We start from the raw sequence: 19233 nt of genomic DNA, 5'->3' as shown, positions 1-19233 counted from the left end.
TCATCAGTTATTTTAGATAATACTAAAAAACAAGGTAGAGTAAGATACAGAAGTGTAAAAGAAAGTGGATTCATCAGATGATACATGAGTCCCTAATTCCGAATCAAGAGATTTGTTGTGGAATTTGTCAATTGAGTAAAGTAATAATATTAAGAACTAGATCATCTAACCCCATTGAATTTCATTTTTTCATTCAATTTTCAGGGAAATTTTTGAATAAGAGATAAATAAACAATTGAATTTGAAAAAAAAACTTCTTTCTATTTTGGATAATTTCTTTTTCAATAGGACCCTCTTTTTGGAGTGAACGATCGAATATTCCCCTATTCCTTCTTATTTTAACTGATTGTATTCCATATGGAATAAGAGGAGAACAAAAGCATTCCACGACCTGCCAAGGGGCTGTTAAAAAAAAAGAAAGCTCTTCCTTGAATTTACTTTATTTTTATTCCTTTTTCGAACTCCAACCAAAGTAGATTCGAAGACGAGTCACTTCAATTATCCTTTTAAGTTCTATTCTATCTTCTGTCTTTCCCTATTTCATCTCGTAAAGTTCCGCGCTCGCAGTTTGGTCAAGAAAGTTAGACCTAATCCAACAAACAATACAAGGATGAATTACGAATTATGAAAGGATAGATTTCACATATACTTGTCCTTGTATTGTGTCAGTATGAGAATATCCTTCCTAAATTATTTATCCAAACCTATTGATCATTAACTTAGATTTTCCCAAGATTTTGGCTGCTATTCCGAATTACTCTATTATTCCGAAGCCAATGAAAAGTAAGTAGAACCTACAAAAATGGGGTTTTCTATTGATGCCTTGAATAACATATAGCTTACCTATAGACAAAAAAATAAAAAAGTAATTATGTTTCGGAACCAGGCAAAACCAGATTGCTGTGCCATAGGAAGGATATCTATACTAATTCGGTATACTCAAAATACACCTTTGGTACAAAATTGACAATCTCACAAGGATGAAATATCAGTAATTTTCTATTTACTGGTCGATCCCATCTTTTACGGAATCAATTCCTTTTTTGAATGTACAAAAATTTTCGGAGTTCAGCATGTCTGGAAGCACGGGAGAACGTTCTTTTGCTGATATTATTACCAGTATTCGATACTGGGTTATTCATAGCATTACTATACCTTCCCTATTCATTGCGGGTTGGTTATTTGTCAGTACGGGTTTAGCTTATGACGTGTTTGGAAGTCCTAGGCCAAACGAGTATTTCACGGAAAGCCGACAAGGAATTCCGTTAATAACCGACCGTTTTGATTCTTTAGAACAACTCGATGAATTTAGTAGATCCTTTTAGGAGGCCCTCAATGACCATAGATCGAACCTATCCTATTTTTACAGTGCGATGGCTGGCTATTCACGGACTAGCTGTACCTACTGTTTTTTTCTTGGGATCAATATCAGCAATGCAGTTCATCCAACGATAAAACAAATTCCAACTATAGAACTATGACACAATCAAACCCGAATGAACAAAATGTTGAATTGAATCGTACCAGTCTATACTGGGGTTTATTACTCATTTTTGTACTTGCTGTTTTATTTTCCAATTACTTCTTCAATTGAGAGAAAGAAAGAGACTAATAAGAATTCTCTTATCCCATTTGGAAGGATACCATCCTTATAACTACCCATGACTGTTTTTGTCTCTAGCATGACCAATTGATAAAATGTGGAGGAAAGTAGGGGAAATGGCCGATACTACTGGAAGAATTCCTCTTTGGCTGATAGGTACTGTAGCTGGTATTGCTGTGATTGGTTTAGTAGGTGTTTTCTTTTATGGTTCATATTCTGGATTGGGTTCATCTCTATAGTAATCGGAGGGACCAGATTGTAAACATGAAAAAGTAGGAGCTTAGCGGGTCCTTACCCCCCTTTATCTGATTAGAGCGGAAAGGACCCGCGGAATTTTTACTCTTATAACGCGAATTGAATCTATTCGATTCACTCTTATGAAGCAACAAGAAAAAGAGATCACTCGAGGATCCAATATCTTATTCCACGAAGGAAGTATCCTGAAAATCCTTGATTTAGTTTCGAGTAATAAACTAATAAAACCTTAATCAAAACTATTCAACTAGCCTAAAAATAAAAAAACCTTCAATGGAAGAGTTTACTTTTTTTTTTGCAAAATTTCTGTAAATTTGAAGTTGAACTTAATTAAACAAGCCAAGCAATTTGCTCACAATCACAAGAAATTTTTCCCCCGCCATATTTTCTTCCCCTCTGTTTGTCCACTACCTCGGCTAAACCTAAGCAAAAGAAAAAGAGGTCCAAGAGACAGACCCGAATAAAGAAGAAATAGTAATCTTTGACGAATTAGGAAGAAAAAGGATTCTTATTTTGATACAAGAAGAATCGGCACAAGAAAAAGCCTTTTTCTTGTGCCGAATAGACGATTAAGAAGACCTGCAATCCCTCCGAAAAGGAAGAAATTTTAATTTTATTGTTCTCGCCTTTGCCTTGGATTCTCTTCTTTTGCATGGGATATAAATAAGGAATTCCAGACATCTCATAAACAAAAAGCAGTCTAAACAAAAAAAGGATTTCCAAAATAGATCATAGATAATTCTAGCAATTGCCAATAAATCGAGGCTTTTTACCAACTTGATGGTAAGAAATCCCGGGACCTAGAAATTCATTTCGTACAATTGAACCTTTTCAAACTGTTTCTTTTTGAGAACCAAAAAAACTTGTGCCAAAATAACGGATGCGAAGAAGAACAAAAGGCCTTGGACACGTAATGGATCCTGAAGCACGATTTCTGCGTCCCCCTGACCAAAACCTCCCACATTAGGATTGCTTGTTAATGGTTGATCAAGCTTGATGGATTCCCCCTCTGAAACAAGAAGTTCTGGTCCGGGAGGTATAATATCAATCACTTGGCGTCCATCTGATGCATCAACTATGGATATTTCATACCCCCCCTTTTCTTTACGTAGTATTTTTCTTACTATACCTGTTGACGTAGCATTATAGACTGTATTGTTACTCTTGCTACCATCAGGATAGATCTGTCCTCTTCCTCGGTTTCCCCCTACATATATGGGATATTTTAAGAAATGAGCATCTTTCTTCGTAGCAGGATCAGGGGAAAGAATGGGAAAGACAATTTCACTATATTTCTTACCGGGAACAGGGCCTATCACAAGAATGTTTTTTTTATCGGGACGATAACTCTGAAAAGCAAGATTTCCTATCTTTTCTTTTAACTCAGGGGAAATACGATCGGGCGGCGCTAATTCGAATCCCTCGGGCAAAATAAGAACAGCACCTACATTCAACCCTCCCTTTTTTCCATTAGCAAGAACTTGTTTCAATTGCATATCATAAGGAATTCGAAGAACTGCTTCAAATACAGTATCGGGAAGCACAGCTTGGGGAACTTCAATATCGACGGGCTTGCTAGCTAAATGGCAATTGGCACATACAATTCGTCCAGTTGCTTCTCGTGGGTTTTCATAACCCTGCTGCGCAAAAATGGGATATGCATTTGAAATAGATGTCCGAGTTATTACGTATATCATGATCGCTACAGAAATCGATCGAGTTATCTGTTCCTTTACCCAAGAAAAAGTATTTCTATTTTCCATGTCCAATCGCAGATCCCAGAATTTCTACAATAAATTAGATAGGTAGCTAAGCTAATCTAGTTCCCTATACACGAATCTGTTGTCATTCTACTGCAACAGTTGTACTGCAATGATGAATACCTTAAAGTAGGTATAAATAGAAAGAATTTTGCTAAAATGGAAAAGGGCTTTCTTTCTAAAAAAAGATGCTTGCTAATTTGATTAATATTAATATCGGGAGATCAAATGAATTTATGCTTCACTAATTGAATGATAAATGACTACAAGCGAAGGAGATAGACGATTTAAACAAAAAAAGACCCAAAATTTCAAACATGTATCTAGAATTACTGGAAAACTACAAACAAAAATAGTGAAAATAAGCTCGTTAGGAGCCCATCCAAAATCGTTGTAGACCCAACGAATTACTAGTTCCCAACCACGGGTGGAGTGAAATCCAACAAAAAAATCAGTAACTAAAAGAATAAAAAAGCTTTTATTGAGTCATTTAAATTATAGAAGAATTCCTGAACCCAAGAATTCAAAATGACAAGTTCCTCTTTACCCAGAAAAAAAGAACCACTTAGAATAGCCAAACAGATTATATTTGTCGAGAAATGCAAAATGGTATGGAGATGATCCTCATTATTTATTTTGACCCATTGTATTATTTCCTTGTGTATTCCTGTAGGAGGTTTTTGTACATGTGTCTTTAGTTTCCCTTTTATCATCTCGTCCAAGAGAGAAAGTTCTTCTAATTCTATGAATCTTTCTAGAATCCTTTTCTCTTGAATATCAGTTAAGAGAGTTTCGGATTGCCTGGTATTCCACCAATTCTTAATCCAAAGTTCCAGACATTTGTTAAATGAGGAAGAGACCCCCCAAGGCAAAAGTACGATAAATACAAGATATAGTAAAGAAGGCAATGCTTTCTTTTTTTTTTTTTCATTTTTGATCCGTAAATGGAGTTGTTAATGAATATGCTTCATTCGCTGACTCTATTCCATTCCCTGACTCTATATGATGATATTTCTATTTCATGATATTTCTATTTCTTTGAAGCAAAAACTATATAGGTTTGATACCCTGTATCTATTCTTCTTTTTTGTATATTAGTTAGTAGTGGAATTTCAGTGCATTGGGTTCTTTCTTAGATCTAGATGGAATGAAATAGTGAAATAGAATAAAAAAAAGCCCTTTCGGATGAAAAAAGAAGAATAGTATGCGATATATCTCACTTGGATAAAAAAAATTAAAAGCAAATTTCTCTTATCCTCGTTTGTTCCTTCCTTTAGATAAATACTTAAAAATCCCCTTACAATAACAATTCCAATTTAGAAGGGACTTCCTCCCCGTGTTGAGAAAACTTTTCTTCTTCCAATTCTTCTTTTCTTCATTCAACTCAGTTCAAAAAAGATACCTCAAAATACTTCAATTGGTACGCGCAAGAAATAGGCCAATTCGGCAGCTTTTTGTTCAATTTCTCGTGGAGTAAAAAATTGATCATCAGTACGAGTCAAGGGAATGATCCCCTGGCCCCGGATTTCCATATAAAGAATACGACGAGGATAAAGACCCTCTTTAACCTGAATTCTAATTGATTGGATATCCCGCATAAGGAATCAAAGGAAGACGCGACGTTTTATTCCAGGGAATCCCCAACGAAAAATGCACACTATTCCCTCTTTTCTATCGAATCGGTCATAACCACTACCTACATTCCACAAAATAGTACACCACAAGTAGGAGCTAATGAATAGGCCTGCGATTCCGTAGAAAGACATCACGACCCCCTGCGGAAAAAAAAGAATTTCTTGAGATGGAAGTATAGATATAATATTCTTACCAAGATAACTGGAAATCCCAACCGATAAGAATCCTAGTGAACCTAGAAAAAGAATACAGGCCCAGAAAAAATTACCCCTTTTTCGAGAACCTTTTAGAAGTTCTACCCATATGTGTTCTGATCGCCAATTCATATTAGATATACTAAATCCAGCAGCGGTCGATTGAAATTGAGAGAATAAGCTAAATAATTTTGACTTTACTTTTTTTGATTCTGAAATCGCCTTCAGCAACTAGTACTCCTGTGAAATAATAGGTTAGATACATTGACTTTCTATTCAAAAAATATTCGTTGATTCAATTAAAATAAATAAAATAAAACTCGCTATACCTGGCTCTGCATATTCATGCATTTATGCTCGTAGCCTATATCCGCATCCATAACCGTTTTTCATTTGTGTGTAGAAAGTGTGTGTAGAAAAAGCCACATACCCTACCATATTATATTACTTACACTAAAAAATACTAGACAATCTTATTTTTTTGCACATAAAGAAATAAAGAAGTCATTGCAATTGCCGGAAATACTAAGCCTACTAAAGGCACGAAAATAGAAGGTAAGTTTAAATCCGTCATGGAATAGGTGTCTCAATTCAAATTTACTATTTCTATCTAGTCGAAAAATATCTTAAGATTCTTATGATATAATTAAGTATATCTATTATAAGGAATATTGACTATTGTATTGTATTTTTTATTTTTAGTTTGAAAAATATTCTGTAAAAAAAATGAAAGGATAATAAGAAAATTCCAAAAAAGGAGAACTAATTAAAAAGATTTTATTTTGATTTTCCCATCCTCATGGCCTTTCTATCTTTCTAATCTAATTTGAAATTGGATTCAAAAGAAAGCGGTTAGAATTTACTTCCTGCATACATACTTCTCTAGAAGCGCATACAATTGATAATACTATATTTTATTATTTTATTATTTTATTTGTATTTCTTTATTGTATTATACCTTAATATATATATTCTAGATATATAGAATAGACGAATCTCGATTTGTCAAGTCTCATGATCATATCATGATCTATTTTTATTCGGCTCAATCTTTTTTAGAAAAAAAAAGATTGAGCCGAGTTTAATTGCAATCAATTAGAAGAATAAAGAAGAATTACTGCATTTCATAACTGATTTTTTTCTCTTTTTATTTCGTTTCTTTTTTATTTATACCTTCTTTATCTTTAGTTTTATCTAGTTAATCAATAGTATCTACCGGCTCGAACTCGAATTTGATCGCCTTCCATACTTCACAAGCTGCGGCTAGTTCAGGACTCCATTTGCAAGCTGCTCGGATAATTTCATTACCTTCGCGAGCAAGATCGCGCCCTTCGTTACGAGCTTGTACACAGGCTTCTAAAGCCACTCGATTAGCTGCTGCACCAGGTGCATTTCCCCAAGGATGTCCTAAAGTTCCTCCACCAAATTGTAATACAGAATCGTCCCCAAAGATTTCGGTCAGAGCTGGCATATGCCAAACATGAATACCACCTTAAGCTACCGGTATAACACCTGGCATGGATACCCAGTCCTGAGTGAAAAAGATACCGCGAGCACGATCTTTTTCAATAAAATGATCGCGCAATAAATCAACAAAACCTAAAGTCATTTCGCGTTCCCCTTCTAACTTACCTACTACTGTACCGGAGTGGATATGATCTCCCCCAGACATACGCAATGCTTTAGCTAATACACGGAAATGCATACCATGATTTTTCTGTCTATCAATAACTGCATGCATTGCACGGTGAATGTGAAGAAGTAGGCCATTGTCGCGGCAATAATGAGCCAAAGTAGTATTTGCGGTGAATCCCCCAGTTAAGTAGTCATGCATTACAATAGGAACCCCTAATTCTCTTGCAAATACAGCTCTCTTAATAATTTCTTCACATGTACCCGCAGTCGCATTCAAGTAATGCCCCTTGATTTCACCGGTTTCGGCCTGTGATTTATAAATAGCTTCGGCACAAAAGACAAAACAGTCTCTCCAGCGCATAAATGGTTGTGAGTTTACGTTTTCATCATCTTTGGTAAAATCAAGTCCACCACGTAGACACTCATAACACGCTCTACCATAATTTTTTGCGGATAATCCCAATTTTGGTTTAATAGTACATCCCAATAAAGGACGACCATACTTGTTCAACTTATCTCTTTCAACTTGGATACCATGAGGCGGGCCTTGGAAAGTTTTTGAATAAGTAGGGGGAATTCGTAGATCCTCCAAACGTAGAGCACGTAGGGCTTTGAAACCAAATACGTTACCTACAATGGAAGTAAACATGTTAGTAACGGAACCCTCTTCAAATAGGTCTAATGGATAAGCTACATAACAGATCCATTGGTTGTCTTCCCCAGCAACAGGCTCGATGTGACAGCATCGTCCTTTGTAACGATCAAGACTGGTAAGTCCATCAGTCCAAACAGTTGTCCATGTACCAGTAGAAGATTCGGCAGCTACTGCAGCCCCTGCTTCTTCGGGCGGAACCCCAGGCTGAGGACTTACTCGGAATGCTGCCAAGATATCAGTATCCTTAGTTTCATACTCTGGGGTGTAGTAAGTCAATTTATAATCTTTAACACCAGCTTGAAATCCAACACCTGCTTTAGTTTCTGTTTGTGGTGACATAAGTCCCTCCCTATAACTCTTGAATTAAGAATTCTCACAATAACAGGGTCTACTCGATGTTAATTAGGCGTAAATGAAACTTTAGAAAAAATCTCGTAAAACAAAAAAAAGGATATTCAATTAATATAATATCAACTCATTAAAGAAAATTGAGGGCATGCTTAGGTTAATGAATATGTTTCATTCATATATAATGCGTACACCCTGTGTATGTTCTATCCTATAGGAATTCCACTATAGGAATTCGATAGGAATTGAGTTGTTGTTATGGTAAGTTAACACGGTTCGTTATTAAACCATGGATTTGATTTACCAAATCCATAATTATTGTATACTCTTTGATAGATATAGCGCAACCCAAATTAATTCCTAATCCTTATTTTACAAGTTCTTAATAGTTCTCTTTTCTTATTTTGAATGCAAATACCTAACTAAATACTAATAAAATTCTTTGTTGACAGCAATCTATGCTTCACAGTAGTATATATTTTGTATATCGAAGTCCTAGATAGGAAAGTAGAGTAGGCACAGATCCTCCACAAAAGGCAAAATGTATGTATATGAAAAAAAGATTGATTGAACTTTCCAACGGACTCATTCCATGAGTAAACGATTGAATGGGATTCGCTTGGGCAACGAAATCAAGTCCTGGTCCCCTTTTCTCTCTTATTGAATTAACTAATTCATTTCCTTTTTACTTTTGGATTTTTTTGATTTGATTTGGCATTATTCAACAATAAAAAAAGAAAAATTTCGACAAATTCCTTTTTTTTAATTATGTGATAATTATGAGAACCAATCCTACTACTTCTCCTCCCGGGGTTTCCACAATTGAAGAAAAAAGTACAGGTCGTATCGATCAAATTATTGGACCCGTGATGGATGTCACTTTTCCCCCAGGCAAGTTACCTTATATTTATAACGCTTTGGTAGTCCAGAGTAGAGACACTGCCGATAAGCAAATTAATGTGACTTGTGAGGTACAACAATTATTAGGAAATAATCGAGTTAGAGCTGTAGCTATGAGTGCTACGGACGGGTTGATGAGAGGAATGGAAGTGATTGACACGGGAGCTCCTCTCAGTGTTCCGGTCGGTGGAGCTACTCTCGGACGAATTTTCAACGTTCTTGGGGAGCCTGTTGACAATTTGGGTCCTGTAGATAGTAGTGCAACGTTCCCTATTCATAGATCTGCGCCTGCCTTTATCGAGTTAGATACGAAATTATCCATCTTTGAAACAGGTATTAAGGTCGTCGATCTTTTAGCTCCTTATCGACGTGGAGGAAAAATAGGACTATTTGGGGGGGCTGGAGTAGGTAAAACAGTACTGATCATGGAATTAATCAATAACATTGCTAAAGCTCATGGGGGCGTATCCGTATTCGGTGGAGTAGGGGAACGGACTCGTGAAGGAAATGATCTTTATATGGAAATGAAGGAATCTGGAGTAATTAATGAAAAAAATATTGAGGAATCAAAGGTAGCTCTAGTCTATGGCCAAATGAATGAACCACCGGGAGCTCGTATGAGAGTTGGTTTAACTGCCCTAACTATGGCGGAATATTTCCGAGATGTTAATAAGCAAGACGTGCTTTTATTTATCGATAATATCTTTCGTTTTGTTCAAGCAGGATCAGAGGTATCCGCTTTATTAGGGAGAATGCCCTCCGCAGTGGGTTATCAACCTACTCTTAGTACAGAAATGGGTTCTTTGCAAGAAACAATTGCTTCTACTAAAAAGGGATCTATAACTTCGATTCAAGCAGTTTATGTACCTGCAGACGATTTGACCGACCCTGCCCCTGCCACAACATTTGCACATTTGGATGCTACTACCGTACTTTCCAGAGGATTAGCTTCCAAGGGTATTTATCCAGCAGTAGATCCTTTAGATTCAACCTCGACTATGTTACAGCCTCGGATCGTTGGCAACGAACATTATGAAACTGCGCAAAGAGTTAAGGAAACTTTACAACGTTACAAAGAACTTCAGGACATTATCGCAATTCTTGGCTTGGATGAATTATCGGAAGAGGATCGTTTAACTGTAGCAAGAGCAAGAAAAAAATGAGCGTTTCTTATCACAACCGTTCTTTGTGGCAGAAGTTTTTACTGGTTCTCCAGGAAAGTATGTTGCTCTTGCGGAAACTATTAGGGGATTTCAACTAATCCTTTCCGGAGAATTAGACGGCCTACCTGAACAGGCTTTTTATTTGGTGGGTAACATCGATGAAGCTAGCACGAAAGCTATAACCTTAGAAGAGGAGAACAAATCGAAGAAATGAAATTAAATCTTTATGTACTGACTCCTAAGCGAATTATTTGGGATTGTGAAGTGAAAGAAATCATTTTATCCACTAATAGTGGCCAAATTGGCGTATTACCAAACCACGCCCCCATTAACACAGCAGTAGATATGGGTCCTTTGAGAATACGCCTCCTCAACGACCAATGGTTAACAGCGGTTCTGTGGAGCGGTTTTGTGAGAATAGTTAATAATGAGATCATCATTTTAGGAAATGATGCGGAACTGGGTAGTGATATTGATCCGGAAGAAGCTCAAAAGGCACTTGAAATAGCCGAAGCTAACTTGAGTAAAGCTGAGGGTACGAAAGATTTGGTTGAAGCGAAGCTCGCTCTCAGACGAGCTAGGATACGAATCGAGGCTGTCAATTGGATTCCCCCATCCAATTGAAGACAATCCAGTGGTTTATAGTTGATACAAAGAAAAAGGGAAGAGGGGTAGAAAAAGTTATTAGATAGTGAAGCGAAGTAAGTCCAATGCTATCTAGTAATTTTTCTACCTACTTACCTACTATTGGATTTGAACCAATGACTCCCGCCGTATGAAAGCAATACTCTAACCACTGAGTTAAGTAGGCAATTTATCACCACAAAGGAAGACCCATTACTTCGATCGATTATATATTGAATCCCTTTTCTAAGCAATAGCGCTCTGTTATTGGTCTGTTATATACTAAATACTAAACTAAATACTAAACAGATACAGATCAAAGGGGTATCCTCTGGCATTAGAAAATATTCATCTTGACAAGAAATTATCTATATGTTAAGATATCTCTGATAAGGGCTATAGCTCAGTTCGGTAGAGCAACTCGTTTACACGTGCGCCAATGCTTTTCAAAGGAGCTTATTATGCAATGAACATAATCGATCTTATTGCAAAATCAATGTCTTACTTCATAGATTCGAGAGAATAGGAGAACAGTAGCCTGACAAACAGTCGGTTCAGTCCGATTCAGGTGCCAATTCAGGTGCCTAATCAAATAAAACCCTTATGGATTTGCTAGTTGATAAGGTAAATATCCAGCCCACTAAATGCTAGGCGTAATGAGGATAAGGGCCTCCAAAAAACTTCTTTTCGTTCTATGAACTTTAAGGTGTATGAAGTCTCATAGTTAACTCTTGCAGTGGAACGATAGAGACTCCATTTCACTTAGGTTGATTTAATTTAGACCGGAGGCAGACCTAAGTCAAGGTAATCCTCCTTTGAAACACTTTGGTATTGCCCTAGATAGATCATAATACAAAAAATCAATCAGAGCACAGGGAGCCATCTCATTATCTTTCCGTAAAGAAAAACTATGGTGGACTAACTGATCTTTAAATCAGTTTATGAAAGAGCCCAATGCAAAAAAATGCATGTTGGGTCTTTGAAACAGTTCAAATCATTTCGATAATAATCCGTTTGATCTGTTTTACCGAGAAGGTCTACGGTTCGAATCCGTATAGCCCTAATATGCCCTTTTTTAGATTTTAGGATCTCTATCCTATGTTTTCTTTAGTTTAGTATAGTTTTCATTTTCTCATTAGTATTTGTTTATAGACTGGATAGGCGCCTGCGACATAGAATAGAGATAAAAGCATTACCAAAGGCTCATTCATCGAAAATCAAAATCATACAGACAGGAAAAGAAAAACGAATTTCTATCAAATCAATAGAAGAAAGGATCCTTTCCCTGATTTGAATCTCGTCCTCCTTCAAATAGGATATCTCTAGACTTCCCTATAATAACTGCAATGATTTTATCCATTTTGCGAATTCCTACTTTGTTTTAAGTATATTTATTACTTTGTTTATAGATACATTATGTAAATTGATCAACTTTAAATAGAAAAAATAAAGTAAAGAGTAAATAAGAAAACAGAATATTCTGTCTCATAGTTCTGAAATAGAGTTCTTTATTTTTATTTTATAGTATTACTTCTCATTAATTATACTGCATAGATTAGTCCTACTATCTTAATTAGGTTCTAATTTAGTAGTATTCTCATTTTTATTTAATAGTCTCTTATTATTTTATTATTAAATATTAAATAAAGGATAGAGCTATTCTTTTTTCTAGAGATTCTAGAGAAAGCGAGACAAAGTGAAACGAGAAAGTTTTCTTTATATAAGAATTAGATCTACATACACCATATCTAAATAGAATGGAAATCCAAAAGAAAGGGAGTTGGGATTCCATTGGATGAATCTTTAAAGAAGATGCAGCACAGAGGAAACAAAGGCTAAACTAAGCGCTTTTGTTTGAACAAAAAAGATTCTTGTTTCACCGAGGAAAAGAGAGAAGTTCTGGATAAATTGACAATGCTGAATTGAATTGACTAATTTAAGTTCCGCCTATTCCACATTAATGGGAGTACATTATGTTTCTGCTTCACGAATATGATATTTTTTGGACATTTCTAATAATAGCAAGCCTTATTCCTATTTTGGCATTTTCGATTTTAGGACTTTTAGCCCGGTTAGTGAAGGACCAGAGAAGCTTTCTAGTTATGAATCGGGTATAGAACCCATGGGAGGGGCTTGGGTACAATTCCGAATACGCTATTATATGTTTGCGCTCGTTTTTGTTGTTTTTGATGTGGAAACCGTCTTTCTATACCCTTGGGCAATGAGTTTCGACGTATTGGGTGTATCCGTTTTTATCGAAGCTTTGATTTTCGTGCTTATCTTAGTTGTTGGTTTAGTTTATGCATGGCGAAAAGGAGCCTTGGAATGGTCTTAACTGAATATTTAGACACAAAAAAAGAAGGAAAAGATTCTATTGAGACAGTTATGAATTTGATTGAGTTTCCCTTACTTGACCAAACAAGTTCCAATTCTGTTATTTCAACTACACCAAATGATCTTTCGAATTGGTCAAGACTCTCCAGTTTATGGCCCCTTCTATACGGTACCAGTTGTTGTTTCATTGAATTTGCTTCATTAATAGGCTCACGATTCGACTTTGATCGTTATGGATTGGTACCAAGATCAAGTCCTAGGCAAGCAGACCTAATTTTAACAGCCGGTACGGTAACAATGAAAATGGCTCCCTCTTTAGTGAGATTATACGAGCAAATGCCTGAACCAAAATACGTCATTGCTATGGGAGCCTGTACTATTACAGGGGGAATGTTCAGTACGGATTCCTATAGTACTGTTCGGGGAGTTGATAAGTTAATTCCTGTGGATGTCTACTTGCCGGGCTGCCCACCTAAACCGGAGGCAGTTATAGATGCCCTAACAAAACTTCGTAAGAAGATATCGCGAGAAATAGTTGAGGATCGAACTCTATCTCAAAATAAAAATAGATGTTTTACTACCAGTCACAAGCTTTATGTTAGGCGCAGTACTCATACAGGAACTTATGAGCAAGAATTGCTCTATCAATCACCATCTACATTAGATATATCTTCTGAAACTTTTTTCAAATCCAAAAGTTCAGTACCTTCCTACAAATTAGTGAATTAGGAGAGGGGCTCTTTTGTGTAGAAAAATAAAAAGCAGGGCAATCTTTCAAATTTGCATCCGAAATGTGAAATATTTATACAAAGAGGGAGAGATGAAGACAATGCAGCAGGGTTGGTTATCTAATTGGCTAGTCAAACATGAGGTGGTTCATAGATCTTTGGGCTTTGATCACCGAGGAATAGAGACTTTACAAATAAAAGCAGGGGATTGGGATTCCATTGCTGTCATTTTATATGTATATGGTTACAATTATTTACGCTCCCAATGTGCTTATGATGTAGCACCCGGTGGATCTTTAGCTAGCGTGTATCATCTTACGAGAATACAATATGGTATAGATAATCCAGAAGAAGTCTGCATAAAAGTCTTTGCCCAAAAGGATAATCCTAGAATTCCGTCTGTCTTCTGGATTTGGAGAAGTGCCGATTTTCAAGAACGCGAATCTTATGATATGGTGGGAATCTCTTATGATAATCATCCGCGCCTTAAACGTATCCTAATGCCTGAAAGTTGGATAGGCTGGCCCTTACGTAAGGATTATATAACCCCCAATTTTTATGAAATACAAGATGCTCATTGAATGATAAGAAATTCATGCTCACTTATACAACACAACTCCAGATTTTATTCAAGTCAAGGAATATTTTTAGGTTCTTTTCCTAGATGAAACGGAATACCTATTTATAATTAATTCCTAATTATACAAAAGCATTCCAGATAGACTGAGCAAAAAAAGGGTTTCATTTGGATTCCCCTATTTTGAAAATCGCATATTAATTTCCTTCATATGAACAGAAAAATAGGATGACTCAAAGAAGTTCTCTACCAGGAACTTTGTACCGCGCACATTACTTAGCACAACTAGGAAAATAAGATAAGATAAAGATAAGCAAGACTAAAAAAATATTCGTCGGAATAGCGGAATACAAAATTAAGAAACGCAAAAAAATAAAGGGGAATCTCACCCCCTTCTTTATCATAAAGAAAAGATATATTTTAAAACTTCTTTAAAAAGAAGTGCCTCTATATTTATATTATAGATTTATCCACTTAGATGAATAAATATTATTAATGAATATGTATCACAATCCATCTCGAGGTATTTGGATCAATACCTATTCGGTGGATCTTTTTTTTCTCTGCCAGGAACCAGATTTGAACTGGTGACACGAGGATTTTCAGTCCTCTGCTCTACCAACTGAGCTATCCTGACCTTTTCTTGTGCACCATCCTAGTAGAGTATTTGTATCTATGTCAATTAAAAGGACTAAAAATTAATTAAAGTATTTCAAATTTTAAATTTGAAATGGGGGGGTAGTCCTATGCATTGTGCATGGTTTACTTAAATAAAACTTAAAAATAGAGTGAATAACCAAGATTTCTTGCCGATACTCTAATAAAAAAGAAATCTATTCAATGAATAGGATAAGATCCATTGAGTTCTCTTCGCATTCCTTTGTGAAAGAGTAGAATGAGAAAGCTAATGAATCTTAAACCCATTGCATTGATAAAAAGAAAAAAAAGAGGATAAATAATACTAATATAGTATAGTTAGGGAATAAAAGAGGATTTGGGGATAGAGGGACTTGAACCCTCACAACTTATAAAGTCGACGGATTTTCCTTTTACTAGAAATTTCATTGTTGTCAGTATTGACATGTAGAATGGGACTCTCTCTTTGTCCTCGTCCGATTAATCCACTTTTTTAAAGATCTCGAAAACTTTGAATTTGAATTGAAGAATTTGATTATTCAATATTCGATTGGAGTGGATTCACAATAATGAAAAAAAAATTATGATATGAGTTTTTTATTTCATAATCATTATCATTTCTAATTTCATTTTTAAAAAAGATAAAGAACCTATATTATAATTATAATATAATATGAGTTCTGTGATTAATCGTTTGCTATGTCAGTATCTATACGTGTTTATTAAATGTATAAGGTATAAAACCCCTCTTTCTCTAATTTAGAATTAGAAGGAATTCCACTACAACACAACGTAATTAACTCGATTCGTTAGAACAGCTTCCATTGAGTCTCTGCACCTATCCTTTTCCTTTGTATTCTAGTTCGAGAACCCCTTGTTTTCTCAAAACACGGATTTGGCTCAGGATTGCCCTTTTTTAATTCCAGGGTTTCTCTGAATTTGGAAGTTACCACTTAGCAGGTTTCCATACCAAGGCTCAATACAATCAAGTCCGTAGCGTCTACCGATTTCGCCATATCCCCATTTCCCTCTTCTTTGAGACCAGGATTCCTTGTGTAATTTCATCCATCTCTTAGTTTTTTTTTGAATCATTGAGTTCATCACTCAACGTAGTCTAGCAGTTCAGTTCGACTCTATTTGAGAGACCTCGCTTGCTTATTGCAATTCAGAATTGAATTGATTCTATCCTTGATGTATTTGCAATTCAATCCGAATCAATATATCCAAAAGTTTTTATCTCCCCCACCTCCCGTCTTACTTTTTTATAGTATTCAAAATTATACTATAACGCTTGATATTTATTCTTTTTTTCTAATCAGAATTAGCAATTTTATTTACTCTGACTCTATGTTCCCCTTAGTGAAATATTAATCCTCAAATTATTAACAAATAATAAAGTCTATAATGATCAAATGAAAATACCAATAAATTCTATAACTTTATTTTTTAATATCCTATAGTTAAGCATATCAAGCTAACTTTATCTTTAAGAAGTTTTAGTATTTTTTTATTTTTATAAGTATAACTTCAAATTTAGAACTAGTTAATAGCTAAGATTAATAACTAATATCTGAGATTTTACGGATTTCCTATACAATACCTATTTCTATTTGTTACACTATTTCCGTTATGTAAGCCCACTTAGGTCAGAGGTTAGAGCATCGCATTTGTAATGCGAGGGTCATCGGTTCAAATCCGATAGTCGGCTTTTTTTTTCTCTATCGATGTTCTACGAACAAGAATCTCTTTTTTTCCGAATTAAATGGAGAATCCAGGATCTTTTATGTTTTTTACCTTACAATTTTGCTAGATACAAAACAATAAAATAAATAATATATATACAAAAAATAAAGATTTTGATGAAATTCCATTTTTTGGGTACTTTAGTTGATTTTACTCTGTTTATCCTGTAGTTTAATTCAGTTTTAATTTCGATGTATTCTGTAATGTAAATACAATGAAATTAATTGTGTAAAATGAAATTTCAATAAAATAAAAAAAGGAGTCTTCATGTCCCGTTATCGAGGACCTCGTTTAAAAAAAATACGCCGTCTGGGAGCTTTACCAGGACTCACTAGAAAAACACCTAAATCCGGAAGTAATCTTAAAAAAATTCAATTCTGGGAAAAAGGAGCAATATCGTATTCGTCTTCAAGAAAAACAGAAATTGCGTTTTCATTATGGTCTGACAGAACGACAATTACTTAGATATGTACATATCGCTGGAAAAGCAAAAAGGTCAACAGGCCAGGTTTTACTACAATTACTTGAAATGCGTTTGGATAATATCCTTTTTCGATTGGGTATGGCTTCAACCATTCCTGGGGCCCGCCAATTAGTCAACCATAGACATATTTTAGTTAATGGTCGTATAGTCAATATACCAAGTTTTCGTTGCAAACCCCGAGATATTATTACTACGAAAGATAACCAAAGATCAAAAGGTCTGGTTCAAAATTATATTGCTTCATCGGACCCGGGGAAATTGCCAAAGCATTTGGCGATTGACACGTTGGAATATAAAGGACTAGTAAATAAAATCCTAGATAGGAAGTGGGTCGGTCTCAAAATAAATGAGTTGTTAGTTGTAGAATATTACTCTCGTCAGACTTGAACTTAACGAAAAAAGGAAAGGTTCATAGAATTTTCTTCCCCTTCCCCTTTCCCCGAACTAAATCGCCCTAAGACCATTACCATTAATTTGTATTTTCCCATCAACTAGCTAAAATTGATTAACCCTAGGATTAGGATCCTTTTTTCTTTTTTCCTCTATGTGTATTTTACATACCACAGTAATTTGCTATAGAGAATTTCTAATTTCTATTAAATCAAAATAAGATAATATAAGATATTATTGCTGGAAAAATTGTTATTTGATTTGATACATTGTGATCCTTAACGTTGATGAATTAAGAAAAACGGAAAGAGAGGGATTCGAACCCTCGGTAAACAAAAGTCTACATAGCAGTTCCAATGCTACGCCTTGAACCGCTCGGCCATCTCTCCTACATAACTTATTATGGAAAATAAACTGAGTGAATAGCGAGTTTTCTTATTCCTGCAGTACAGGTACAACCGCAACCACTCGGGGGTTCCATAGTTATATTGGAAAAATTCCTTTTGATCTAAGTGGAAGGATACAGGATTTTTTACTAGAAATTGCGCTCGCTATAAAAAAAAGTTTTAATTTGGGTTTTCCCGCAACTAAAGAAAAAGAAAATGGAAGAATTCTTCTTATTGCATAATAAAATAAAGAAACCTTAGAATTCCGTTTGCATAAGATACGCTACACCATACTATCGAAATCAAAAATAGGGTATGAGACAATTAATAACTTTGAAAACACGAAATAGTTGATAACATAAGTTGTTGTTCAGAAATAGCAAAGTGGAATGAAATCCAGTCTTAGTCAAATATTTCATATCTCTTCGTGTCCAAGCAGAAGGAAAAGGATACAATTTGAGCTGAGCGGAAAATCCATATCTCTATCTCTCTTATCCATTTAAAGCATATGGATTTAGAGTAGAGCATATGGATCAATCTATTTATAATTATAAGAATCGAATGTGTTTGTTTTTATGTTATTTTGTGAAGGAATGAAAACAATTCTATATAGAATGGGTTGGGAATTATGCCTAGATCCCGTGTGAATGGAAATTTCATTGATAAGACCTCCTCAATTGTAGCCAATATTTTATTGCGAATAATTTCGACAACCTCAGGAGAAAAAAAGGCATTTACTTATTATAGAGATGGTGCGATTTGACTCTTTTTTTTTGCTTTTTTTTAGCCCTACCTATACCTCAGTCTTACGAAAAAGAGAGGGGGTTGGCATAGAGAGAACCAAATTTGTAAAGCAAACAAACCCACGCTTCGGGAAGGTGAGGCGAACTAACAATTCCTTCCGTCGTGTATCCTCGATTGATGCGGCTTCAGATACTTCAATTGTAGATTTGAGTATTGAGCGAAAGGTTACACCTACAGGATATGGTATGGTATGGATTACAGGCCAATCCTACTCTATTAGTATCCGTAGGCAGCATAGGGGAGAAAAGCACTACACCTAGAAATAGGAATCAACAAGAGAAAAACTTTGTTAGAAATTACCCCTTTCCTGATCGGTATCAGGGCTGGGAAGAATGGTTGGGATAACAAACAACCATCAGGTTTGTACTTTGGATACCCC

General features: G+C 35.5%; 2 long non-coding RNA genes and 2 other non-coding genes across 6 annotated transcripts in view; 1 reads left to right on the top strand and 3 right to left on the bottom strand.

Moving 5' to 3' along the window:
* Positions 1–6580: 6580 nt before the first annotated feature.
* LOC141022249 (uncharacterized) overlaps positions 6581–19233 on the top strand; it is a 53958-nt gene continuing 41305 nt past the window's right edge. For both annotated transcript variants that reach the window (XR_012183539.1, XR_012183538.1), the window contains exon 1: positions 6581–8405. This is a non-coding gene — a long non-coding RNA (uncharacterized lncRNA). The remainder of the gene's footprint in view (positions 8406–19233) is intronic.
* The window catches only part of LOC141022250 (uncharacterized), a 55312-nt gene continuing 42660 nt past the window's right edge, over positions 6582–19233 (bottom strand). Inside the window, exon 2 of one of the 2 annotated variants that reach the window (XR_012183541.1) lies at positions 6582–8445. This is a non-coding gene — a long non-coding RNA (uncharacterized lncRNA). The remainder of the gene's footprint in view (positions 8446–19233) is intronic. The other variant, XR_012183540.1, reaches the window with a different exon arrangement.
* TRNAF-GAA (transfer RNA phenylalanine (anticodon GAA)) lies at positions 14976–15048 on the bottom strand. Its single transcript has one exon. It is a non-coding gene; the product is annotated as a tRNA-Phe (tRNA).
* TRNAS-GGA (transfer RNA serine (anticodon GGA)) lies at positions 17967–18053 on the bottom strand. Its single transcript has one exon. It is a non-coding gene; the product is annotated as a tRNA-Ser (tRNA).

This window comes from Aegilops tauschii, chromosome 5 (genome assembly GCF_002575655.3).
Source record: "Aegilops tauschii subsp. strangulata cultivar AL8/78 chromosome 5, Aet v6.0, whole genome shotgun sequence".
Taxonomy (NCBI): domain Eukaryota; kingdom Viridiplantae; phylum Streptophyta; class Magnoliopsida; order Poales; family Poaceae; genus Aegilops; species Aegilops tauschii.
This window is presented reverse-complemented; position numbering and strand designations above follow the sequence as displayed.